Below are 11,180 nucleotides of genomic sequence, written 5' to 3'. Positions count from 1 at the left end.
ACCTAGATGTGTGAAAAGTTGAGTTATGCTTCAGCACTGGCAGTGTGGGTCATAGGAGATCACTAAGTGGTGCTGGGAGAATGGTTTAGCCATGAAGGAATAATTACTTTGGACTTCTACCTTATACTATACCCCCATATGAATTCCAAGTAGATTAAATACTTAAAAGTAAAAGGCAAAACTATAAAACTTTTAAAAAATAATATAGGGTAATGTCTTTGTGATCTCAGGGTAGGGAAGTATTTCTTGGACAAGACTTTAAAAACATAAACCCAAAAGAAAAAGCTTAATATATTTCATTATACTTTTTAAAAAAAAACAAAAAAATTTACTAAAGATAAGCCACAACCTTGGAGAACAGATTTGTAAAATATAATTGTAAAATATAACTGGCAAATACTTTATAGCCAGAATATAAAATAACTCCTGCAAAGCAAATAAGAAACACATAGCTCAATAGGAAAAAGGGGAAAACATTAGAACAGGCATTTCATAGAAGAAACATGAACGCTCAATAAAATATGAAAAGATGCTTAACTTTATTAGTAATCAGGAAAATGAAAATTAAGATTATGACACTGCTTTACAATCAGTTTGGCTAAAACTAAAAATATGACAATATCAAGGTATATTGGCAAGGGGAAGAAACTATCATATACAACCAATAAGCATGGAAATTGGTATAATAATTTTAGAAAATTATTAGTATTGTCTATTAATGCAATAGCTATGTGGAAGGGGCACATAGTTTATAACCTAGCAATTCCACTGCTAGATAAATACCTTAGAGAAACTTAAACATATGTATTAGGAGATATGCATAAGAAGGATCAGAGTGGCATGACTTGCAAAAGCTAAAACCTGGAAACAACCTAAGTATAAGGCAATAGTAAAATTAATAACTCAATAGTGGTATATATTTCATACAACAAAATACCATACAGTGGTGAAAAATTCACGAATTATATATACATGGATGAATCTTAGGAACTTAATTTTGGCAAAAAAGCAAAAAGATGAACCTACTGTATGATTCCATTTATATAAAGTTCAAACACATCTATAACTAAACAATATAGTGTTTAGGGATAAAACTATAAAGGAAAGCAAAGGCATGTTATTTACAAAATTTAGGATAGCCCTTAGCTCTGAGGAGGAAAGGAAAGGGTTTCTATAGGGAGCAGTTCACAAGTTAATCTGTTTTTTAAATTTGAAGGTTGGGTGCTTGAATGATACCTATACTTCTGTGTCTGTCTGTCTGTCTGTCTGTCTATCTATCTATCTATCTATCTATCTATCTATCATCTATCTATCTATCTATCTATCTATCTATCTATCTATCTATCTATCTATCTTTTCTATGTAATTGTTCTTTTCAACTACTCAATATTTAGTAAAGATTTTGTGAAGTGTTCCAAAAAAAAAAAAAAAAAAACACACACCAAAAACTCTCACATTTAATCAGGATGACCTCAGGGAGGCATGACTGGAATGCCATTGTAACTAACAAAACCTAACTAATCAATTGTGGTGGACTTTGCAAAAAGAAGGCCTTGGAAAGAGAATGGCCTGCTCACCCTCTCCGAAAGGAATGCAGCCCATGCCGTGGCGAGAGCGTCCTCGTCCTCGCTGCTAGGGAACTGCCAGGCGACCCGGTGCGTGCGGGGGTCCCAGCCTCTCCGCGGCCAGGCGACCTGTGCGTGCGGGGGTCCCAGCCTCTCCGCGGCCAGGCGACCCGGTGCGTGCGGGGGTCCCAGCCTCTCCGCGGCCAGGCGACCCGGTGTGTGCTGGGGTCCCAGCCTCTCCGCGGCCAGGCGCCCAGGTGCGTGCGGGGGTCCCAGCCTCTCCGCGGCCAGGCGACCTGTGCGTGTTGGGGTCCCAGCCTCTCAGCGGCCAGGCGACCTGTGCGTGCGGGGGTCCCAGCCTCTCCGCGGCCAGGCGCCCAGGTGCGTGCGGGGGTCCCAGCCTCTCCGCGGCCAGGCGACCTGTGCGTGTTGGGGTCCCAGCCTCTCCGCGGCCAGGCGCCCCGGTGCGTGCGGGGGTCCCAGCCTCTCCGCGGCCAGGCGCCCCGGTGCGTGCGGGGGTCCCAGCCTCTCCGCGGCCAGGCGACCTGTGCGTGCGGGGGTCCCAGCCTCTCCGCGGCCAGGCGCCCCGGTGCGTGCGGGGGTCCCAGCCTCTCCGCGGCCAGGCGACCTGTGCGTGTTGGGGTCCCAGCCTCTCCGCGGCCAGGCGCCCCGGTGCGTGCGGGGGTCCCAGCCTCTCCGCGGCCAGGCGACCTGTGCGTGCGGGGGTCCCAGCCTCTCCGCGGCCAGGCGACCCGGTGTGTGCGGGGGTCCCAGCCTCTCCGCGGCCAGGCGACCTGTGCGTGCGGGGGTCCCAGCCTCTCCGCGGCCAGGCGACCCGGTGTGTGCGGGGGTCCCAGCCTCTCTGGCTGAGGCGGGGGACGCTTTGAGACCTGGAGTTTGAGGCTGTCAGCGTTGTGTTGGTGCCTATGAACAACCGCTGCACTCCAGCCCCGGCAAAGTAGTGAGACCCGTCTTTCAAAAAAGGACAGAAATAAAGAAATAAAAGAGAAACAGAAAGGAGGGAGGGAGGAAAGAACAAGAAAGAAAGACAAGAAAGAAAAAAGCAAAGACCAAGAATTTGGCAGTGTGCATCTGTCAAATCCCAGCCCCATACACCTTTTCTGTTCTACCCCCACGAGACCCTCGTTCCTCTTCTCTACTGTATTCAGTTCATAGTAATTTGTATTTTCAATATTTTTCACTTTTACCTATTCTGAGTAGATTACTGTTACATTCCTTGCCTGGGGCTTTTACCAGGTGAGAGTGTGAAGTCAAGGGCTCCTCCTGGGGCTTGTAAAAATGTCAAGGTCCTTGAAGAGAATTATCAAGGGTGTCCCAAGGAAAAGAAAAAAGGCAAAGACCTTTGTGTACAGCTTTCAGCGGAGACTGGCGCAGGGATTGCCCTGGCGGAGGGGGTCGCCGCCCTGCTCGGCCGCCGGCGGGCACGGGCCTCCCGGCTCTCGGACGGAGCCCTGAGCGTGCGGGGCTGATCACTGCTGGGCTTTAGGGTCCGCAACCGGGGGCCAGGACACCCTTGCCAGTCTTGTATTATACAAAGAGAACTGGAAGGTAATTCAGTCTTCTACGTTGGTTAATCAAAAAATTTTAAAATATTGGTGACTGGGATGCATAAAATACTTAACTTTCCACACAGATATATCCATAGTGTGCAATACTACCCTATAGATATGTGGGTTCTGGTAAGTTCTACTTTGCCCCATTCCTATCATGAAAGAAAAAAAAAGTATGACATGTTAATAATTGTATGTATTACATAATCATTATATTCCTTATGTGAGAAAACTTTCAATTTGAATAGGCATTCAAGATAACTGAAATTTCTACCTACAGTGCTCATGGGAGGAACTTCCTGGAGATTAGCTTGTGACTGTGTTATGGTTTCCTTTGTTCTCTTCCATGCCTCACACCTTCCATGCTCCAGGCCATGTCCATACTGTAACATGGCTTCTGGCCCAGCTCCTCTGGGTCTCAGTGCCGGCAAGCTGGCTCAGTGGCAGCAGAAGCATTCCCAAGAGCCACTGCGGCATGGGGAAGCCAGCCAAGATTTAAGTACTTACTTACAGACTTGATTGCAAACCACTGAACCCCGACAAGATGCATCCCCCACTCAATGCCTCCTTTGCCAGATCCCCAAATGCCTGTGGCCGCTCCAATGCCACCCTCTTCAAGGGGTGTGTGGCTGCAAGGAAGTCAGAGCACCGAGAAGCAGTAGACTTGACCAATCGCCCATAAAATATCTTACTTAAGCAAATTTTTTTAAGAATGTGTGAATGTATGAACATATTCTCAAGGCCTTTCCAATAGTCTTGAGAGGACCCTTGTAAGTGCGGGGCTGTGAAACTTCAGCTTTACTAGTCTCAGTAAACCCTCTAGTGGGCTTAATAAATGTTTGCTGAGTGCATAAACGAATCAAACGTGAGACATTTGCTATAGGGCTCTCTTTTGTGGAGCAGGAATTGTTTGCCTTATCTTATCCATCAGGGCCTGCATGTGATATCTGTTACTAATCCCATGCTCATCAAACCTTCTGAGTAAAAGAATTTCCTCAGATACCTTGATACAGGGGAGGTGGGGCCTAGACAGCAGGCCTGAGTGTCGTGGTTGTGAGGAAAGTGTGTCTCCCATTGCAAATAGGTAAGTTGTCAGTCTGGTGTGAATATCAGTCTATTGGGAGTTCGATTTGTGTAGCTGTGTCCTGAAACCTAACACCTCAGAGTGCCCTGACAAAACTGACTTTTAGAACTTACCAAGCCGTCACGCCTGCGCAGAAATGTGCCCCCGCCCCATGTGTGCTGCCACCAGCAAAGCCTTGTTATTGCAGCGAGGTTGGCCTTTCCTAGGGAATGAAGCTGACTCAGCAGGTACACCTCAAAACTGATGCTCTGACGGCTCAAAATGTTCAGATTGAGTGAGAATTACAGATTAACTGAATCTTATACAGCCGAGATTTAAAAATAGGGGTTTCCCTTTTCTCACTGCCCTTTTCTCTCTATATATATTTTTAATTAATGCTATTTTCATAATAACTAAAAATCATTTGTAAAAATTACTTGCCAGGGCCAGGTGCAGTGGCTCACACTTATAATCCTAGCACTCTGGCCGAGGCAGGAGGATTGCTTGAGCTCAGGAATTTGAGACCAGCCTGAGCAAGAGCGAGACCCCGTCTTTACTATAAATAGAAATAAATTAGCCAAACAACTAAAAATAGAAAATATTAGCTAGGCATGGTGGCATATGCTTGTAGTCCCAGCTACTTGGGAGGTTGAGGCAGGAGCATAGCTTGAGCCCAGGAGTTTAAGGTTACAGTGAGCTATGATGACACCATGGCTCTCTACCTGTGGCAAGACTCTGTCTCAAAAAAATAAAAAAAATTTACTTGCCAGTATATGAGGCAAAAACTATTTTGTAGCTATGGGACAAGTAGTTCTTTTTTTTTTTTTTTTTTTTCAGACAGAGTCTTGCTCTGTTGCCCAGGCTAGAGTGCCATGACGTCAGCCTAGCTCACAGCAACCTCAAACTGCTGGGCTCAAGCAATCTTTCTGCCTCAGCCTCCCAAGTAGCTGGGACTACAGGCATGTGCCACCATGCCCAGCTAGTTTTTTCTATTTTTAGTTGTTTGGCTAATTTCTTTCTATTTATAGTAGAGATGGGGTCTCACTCTTGCTCAGGCTGGTCTCAAACTCCTGAGCTCAAGCAATCCTCCCGCCTGGGCCTCCCAGAGTGCTAGGATTACAGGCATGAGCCACTGCGCACCTTTAGGACGAAACTCAGCAAAGAACAAAACCTCTTAGCTGTGGCTCTAAAACTCCCCAGGGATGTATCAGCTATTGCTTCCAGATCTTGGTCAGATTTTTTACTCTGTCAAACTTTAGTGCTTTTGGGGAAAGAGATAAGGACCTGGACTACACATTCACCACTTAACACTTAACACACAACTGATTCCATTTTCTTATGGAATTTTTAGGGCTGGGAGCTGAGAGATGATTGTGTTCAGTCTCCTCATTTTATAGACAAGAAACTCAGTGCCTAGAGTTAATTACTCCTGTAAAGTCTAGCTAGTGACAGACATATGTACTATGGAATGGGTTCAGGGTATTATTTTTTGGCCAAAGAAATTCAGAATGGAGTGTCACAGAGGCTGTAAAAGAAGGTGTGCAGTGAGCCAGCTGCTGTCCCAGATTGTTTGCAGAAGGGCACTCAGCTCCCCACCACCTCAGCCAAATGAACAGCTGGTAGCAGTTGGTGGCAACTGTCCGTTCTAGAATATGAGCTTGCAAAAATCTTGCAATTAATGGTATTAGGGAACGGTTGTTCCTCCTGGTCCCATCCATCATTCATTGGAAGGTGATTGGGACCACCAGCTGTCGCATACTAACTTATTCCTAGCTAGAATATCAACTGGAGTTGAAAAGGCAATAAAACCAATATCAACCTAGGGCAAGTTGGCATTCAGAAGGAAAGTCCCTAGGAGACTTGTCTTGTTAAAGAAGGGATAAGAAACAAAGAAGAAAGTATGGCAAAACAAGCTCAAAGGCCCAAATACATGCATCCTCCTAGGGAAAAAAATGTGACAATAAAAGAAAATGATAATAAATATCTCTGGAAGGATAAGTATGGAAGTGATAATTGCTTCCCAGGAGGGGAACCAAGGATTGGTGGTTTAGGCCTGGGAGAGACTTTTCCACTGTATTACCTCCTGTACATTTAGGCTTTTGAATAACGTGAATTTTTAACCTATTTTTTTAAAAACATTTTAAGATTATAGCAGTTTTAAAACAATCCCTGTGAAAGAAGGATCTGCAGCTCAGTAAAACCCAGACCTAAGCCAGCGCTTGCAGGATTGGGCTGCAGCGCGGCCAAGGGCCTGCCGCCTCCGGCCGGCCGCAGCCGCGGGCTCTGCTGGCGGGCCACTTTCCGGCCTCGGCCAAGCTCCTCACCACGCCGCTCCAGTATCTCTTGCTGTACTACTAAATACCTCTCTGAAACGAAGCAGTTCCTTTTTTGGAGAAGTATTAGGTATAGGCAGAATCCTTACTTTGGCAGCCACCATCATGCTGTCCAGTCCAATATGACAAAGCTCCTGTCCTGGCCAGCAGCCCATACTAGCACGGTTTTGCTCATGTCTGTTGGTATACGTGCAGACAATGGTAAAGGATTTTATACACACATACACAAAAACATATAATGCATACATTATATGTTTTCTTTAAAAATTATATGTACACATGGATATATATATACATATAATTTTTAAAATAAGATTTCAGAGGCATAGCATTTTGAGGAATCTGAACTATAAAGGGTGGTGTCAAACAGTATACGAAGTAGTAGGTTAGTGCAAAAGTAATTGCAGTTTCAGACCATGAATTTTATTTTATTTTATTATTTTTGAGACAGAGTCTCGCTCTATTGCCCGGGCTAGAGTGCCGTGGCATCAGCCTAGCTCACAGCAACCTCAAACTCCTGGGCTAAAGTCATCCTCCTGCCTCAGCCTCCCGAGTAGCTGGGACTACAAGCATGCGCCACCATGCCCAGCTAATTTTTTCTATATATTTTTAGTTGTCCAGCTAATTTCTATCTTTCTTTCTTTTTTTTTTTTAGTAGGGACGGGATCTCCCTCTTGCTCAGGCTGGTCTCGAACTCCTGAGCTCAAACAATCCTCCCGCCTTGGCCTCCTAGAGTGCTAGGATTACAGGCATGAGCCACCACCCCCAGCCCAGACTGTGAATTTTAAATCATTATAACGAGGCTCAAACACATCTTTATTAATCAAAACAGGAACCATCACAACACATTTTGCCAACGAGAAATAAGTTTTTTTATTCCCATAACATAAAAGTCCGTGCTAGGGATTTGAGGAACTCTTGGAAGGGATTTTCTGCATCCTGCTGGGTGTGGAAGAGTTTTCCCTGCAAAAAGCTGTCGAGATGCTCCAAGAAGTGGGAGTTGGTTGGCGAGAGGTCAGGTGAATATGGTGGATCAGGCAAAACTTCGTAGCCCAATTCATTCACCTTTGGTTGTGTGACATGCGGTTGGGTATTGTCCTGGAGAAGAATTGGGCCCTTTCTGTTGACTAATGCCAGCAGCAGGCGTTGCAGTTTTCAAAGTTCATCTCATTGATTTGCTGAGCATGCTTCTCAGATGTAATGGTTTCTCTAGGATTCAGAAAGCGGTAGTGGATCAGACTGGAAACAGACCACCAGTGGCCATGACTCTTTTTTTTTATGCAAGTTTGGCTTTGGGAAGTGCTTTGGAGCTTCTTCTTGGTCCAACCACTGAGCTGGTCATCACCGGTTATTGTATAAAATCCACTTTTTGTTGCATGTCACAATCAGATGGAGAAATGGTTTGTTGTTGCGTACGAGAAGACGACACTTCAAAATGACAATTGTTTTTGATTTTCGGTCAGCTCATGAAACACCCACTTATGTAACTTTCACCTTTCCAACCGTATAATGATTCACCTTGAGATCTTCGGCAACTTCTCATGCAATTGTAAGAGGATCAGCTTTGATGATTGCTCTCAATTGGTTGTAGTCAACTTCCGATGGCCGGCCACTGTGCTCCTCATCTTCAAGGCTCTCATCTCCTTTGCAAAACTTCTTCTTTTTTTTTTTTTTTATTTAAAAATTTTTTTTTATTCCTTTATTTTTTTTTTTCCATTTTCATTTGGCCAATTAACTTTTTTTTTTTTTTTATTTTTAGCAGAGACGGGGTCTCGCTCTTGCTCAGGCGGGTCTTGAACTTCTGAGCTCAAACGATCCACCCGCCTCGGCCTCCCAAAGAGCTAGGATTACAGGCGTGAGCCACCGCGCCCAGCCTGCAAAACTTCTTGAGCCACCACTACACGGTACGTTCGTTAGCAGTTCCTGGACCAAATGCGTAGCTCCTGTTGCAAGTTGTCTCTGCTGCTTTATAACCCATTTTGAACTCGAATAAGAAAATCACTCCAATTTGCTTTTTGTCTAACATCATTTCCATAGTCTAAAATAAATATAAAATAAACAACAGGTAATAAGTCATTAGCAAAAAAGCGTAGTGAGAAATGTGCATTAAAATAATGTATGACATAACCACATTTATTTACAAATGTGTTACAAGATCAAATGGCAAATTTCAACAATACTAAAACCTCAATTACTTTTGCACCAACCTAATATGTAGCAACAGAGATGGGTGTGCAGCTTTGGAAAACACGGCATCCAAGAGGCAGGATAGCATAGCAGTGTGAGACGTGGGCTCTGGAGCCAGCTACCCGTGACTCTCACCTAATTAACAATACAACTTGGCAAGTCACTCACCCCCTTTGTGACTCAGTGTTATCATTTTTAAAATGGGACTAATAATAGCAGAAATCTCAAAGGTCTATTATAGAGATTAAATTAGTTAATAGATAAGTTGTCTGGTATAGTGATTGGCCACATGGTATGGACTACCATAAGTATTTGCTATAGTCATTTTTGTAAAGAAAAATTTCATTAATGTAGACCATACCACAATCCCTTTGGCCCCTAGATAGACATTATCGCCTATGTGTGAGGATGTATTTTATCAGGGTTTCATTGTGGCCTGGGGGAAATAGTCAAGACAAGTCACTCCCTGTCTCTTAATTTCATGCTCACCCAGCAATTGTCTTTCTTCTTCTTTTTTTTTTTTAACTCACGAAGTAAAACAACAACCCCGCAATTGTCTCAATTACTAATCCAAGTTTCCAAGTGTCTGCCCTAGGAAAGGGGGTGTGATATCCTGAATGAGATGTAGGTCCTCTGTCTCCTGCAAAGGGTCATCTCCATTTAAGTTCATTTAATATGAGCACTCCATCTCATCTGAGTATTTCAATGAGTTTGCCCCTCTGGGGATATACTCACAAAGTTTAGTTTGCGGACCTGCCCAACTGAGGTCCAGAATGTGGACGTTGGTAAAGTTGCCAAGGAAATGTCACCCTAGAGGCCTCTAGAGGGCCAGTCATACCCTTCCCCAGGCAAGACACCTGATGCGATTACCTCTTTGTAGATAGCAGCCACTCAGCCATGGTCGCAAAACACAGGGGTCACTTTGCTAAGCTAGCAAAGTGTTATTTTCTTTACACAGTATTTATGTGCAGTAATTATATTTGGAAACATGCAATTTATTAAATACATATAACAAAACTGAACTAAGAAAGGAGTTGGATTCCTGTTTTTGAAAGCTAAAACAGCAACAGAAGGGACATAGAACTTTTTATAGGAAAGGAATACTTGAAAGTATATTCTGAAATATACTTTTCTCTTTTCTCCTACAAGCTCCTGGGTTTTAAGATATGTGTTCCCAAAGAATTTGGGAAAATAGGTAGTTTTCTGGTGAAAGTTGTTGAAATTGGGATGCTCAAAATCCTAGTGCAGCCTCAGATTCATTCAGAACAACACTGCATTCTAATGCAGGCTCACGAGAGGCCGTCTCTGGCCCGCACTGGTCAATCTCTATCTAGAACAGTAAGTTCTGTTCTGCAAACCTGGTAAGAGCGCTGTTAATAAACTGTAGTTTCTCCAAAGGAAGGCAACCTAGGGAAGAACCATCTCACGGTATCAGTCAGGATATTTTCAATTGCAAGTAACAAATACTAGACTCAAACTGTGCTAAGTAAAACAATTTATTGACTCATGTAAATGAAATCACATAAATCCGAAGTAGAATTACCTTCAAACCCCCTTTCTGGGGGTTCATATGATGCAACAAGGATTCAGATTTTCCCTCCATCTCTCCACTGCTTTTTGAAAATTGGAGCCATTTTTAAGTAGGCTCTTCCCTTCATGGTCCAAGATGAATGTCAATAATTCCCGAGGCTCTCTGCATTCTCATCCCCCTCCCATGCCTTAGAACCAGAATTTCTAGTTGAAGTCCTGAGATTTGCACTGATTGGACTGGCTTAGGTCAATCCTGAAGCCATCACTGAGGCCAGGAACATGGAAAGTTGGTCCAGATCATGTACTCCACCCTGGGAGCAGGGGTGGATCAGCTTCTCCAGAAGCAGGTGGAGATTTGCTTGGAAATCAGGGCTATTGGGCAAAGGGAAAAGGAAATGAATGCCACTGAGGTACCCAATAAATGTGTGTGGATTTCATCATATGAGGCACATTTAAAGGCACAATAAGGTCCTTAGCTTGAAGATGAACAGACATAAAAAGGGCAAGATAGTTCTCTTTGAAGATCTGAAAGTGTCATTTGGAGGAAGCATTAGATCAGTTCTGGTACTGATGGTTGAAGCTTATATGGAGACAGATTTTGATTAAATTTAAGTAATTCACTCACAAAGGAAAAAATATAGTCATAACAGAAGGGCATAACATAAAATATAAAAGTCTCTCTCCTTTCCCTTTCCCTTCCTGCCTCTCACCTCCCTCCATCTCTACTCTCCAGAAATAACCTGTATAAACTGTTTCATGAAAAGAAAACCTTACTTAAGATTAGAGCTACCCACAAGGACTTGGCTATATCTTAAAGAATGGATCGCCTCAGCTCTCCAAGCAGAATATTTTAAAGATTTCTACTTTAGATGGGACATAGACTAAGTAACTGCAAGACACCAACACTCCATGTTTGAGGTGGAGTGGCTTA

Source organism: Microcebus murinus, chromosome 2 (genome assembly GCF_040939455.1).
Source record: "Microcebus murinus isolate Inina chromosome 2, M.murinus_Inina_mat1.0, whole genome shotgun sequence".
In the NCBI taxonomy this organism is placed as follows: Eukaryota; Metazoa; Chordata; class Mammalia; order Primates; family Cheirogaleidae; genus Microcebus; species Microcebus murinus.
Note: the sequence above shows the minus strand (reverse complement) of the source record.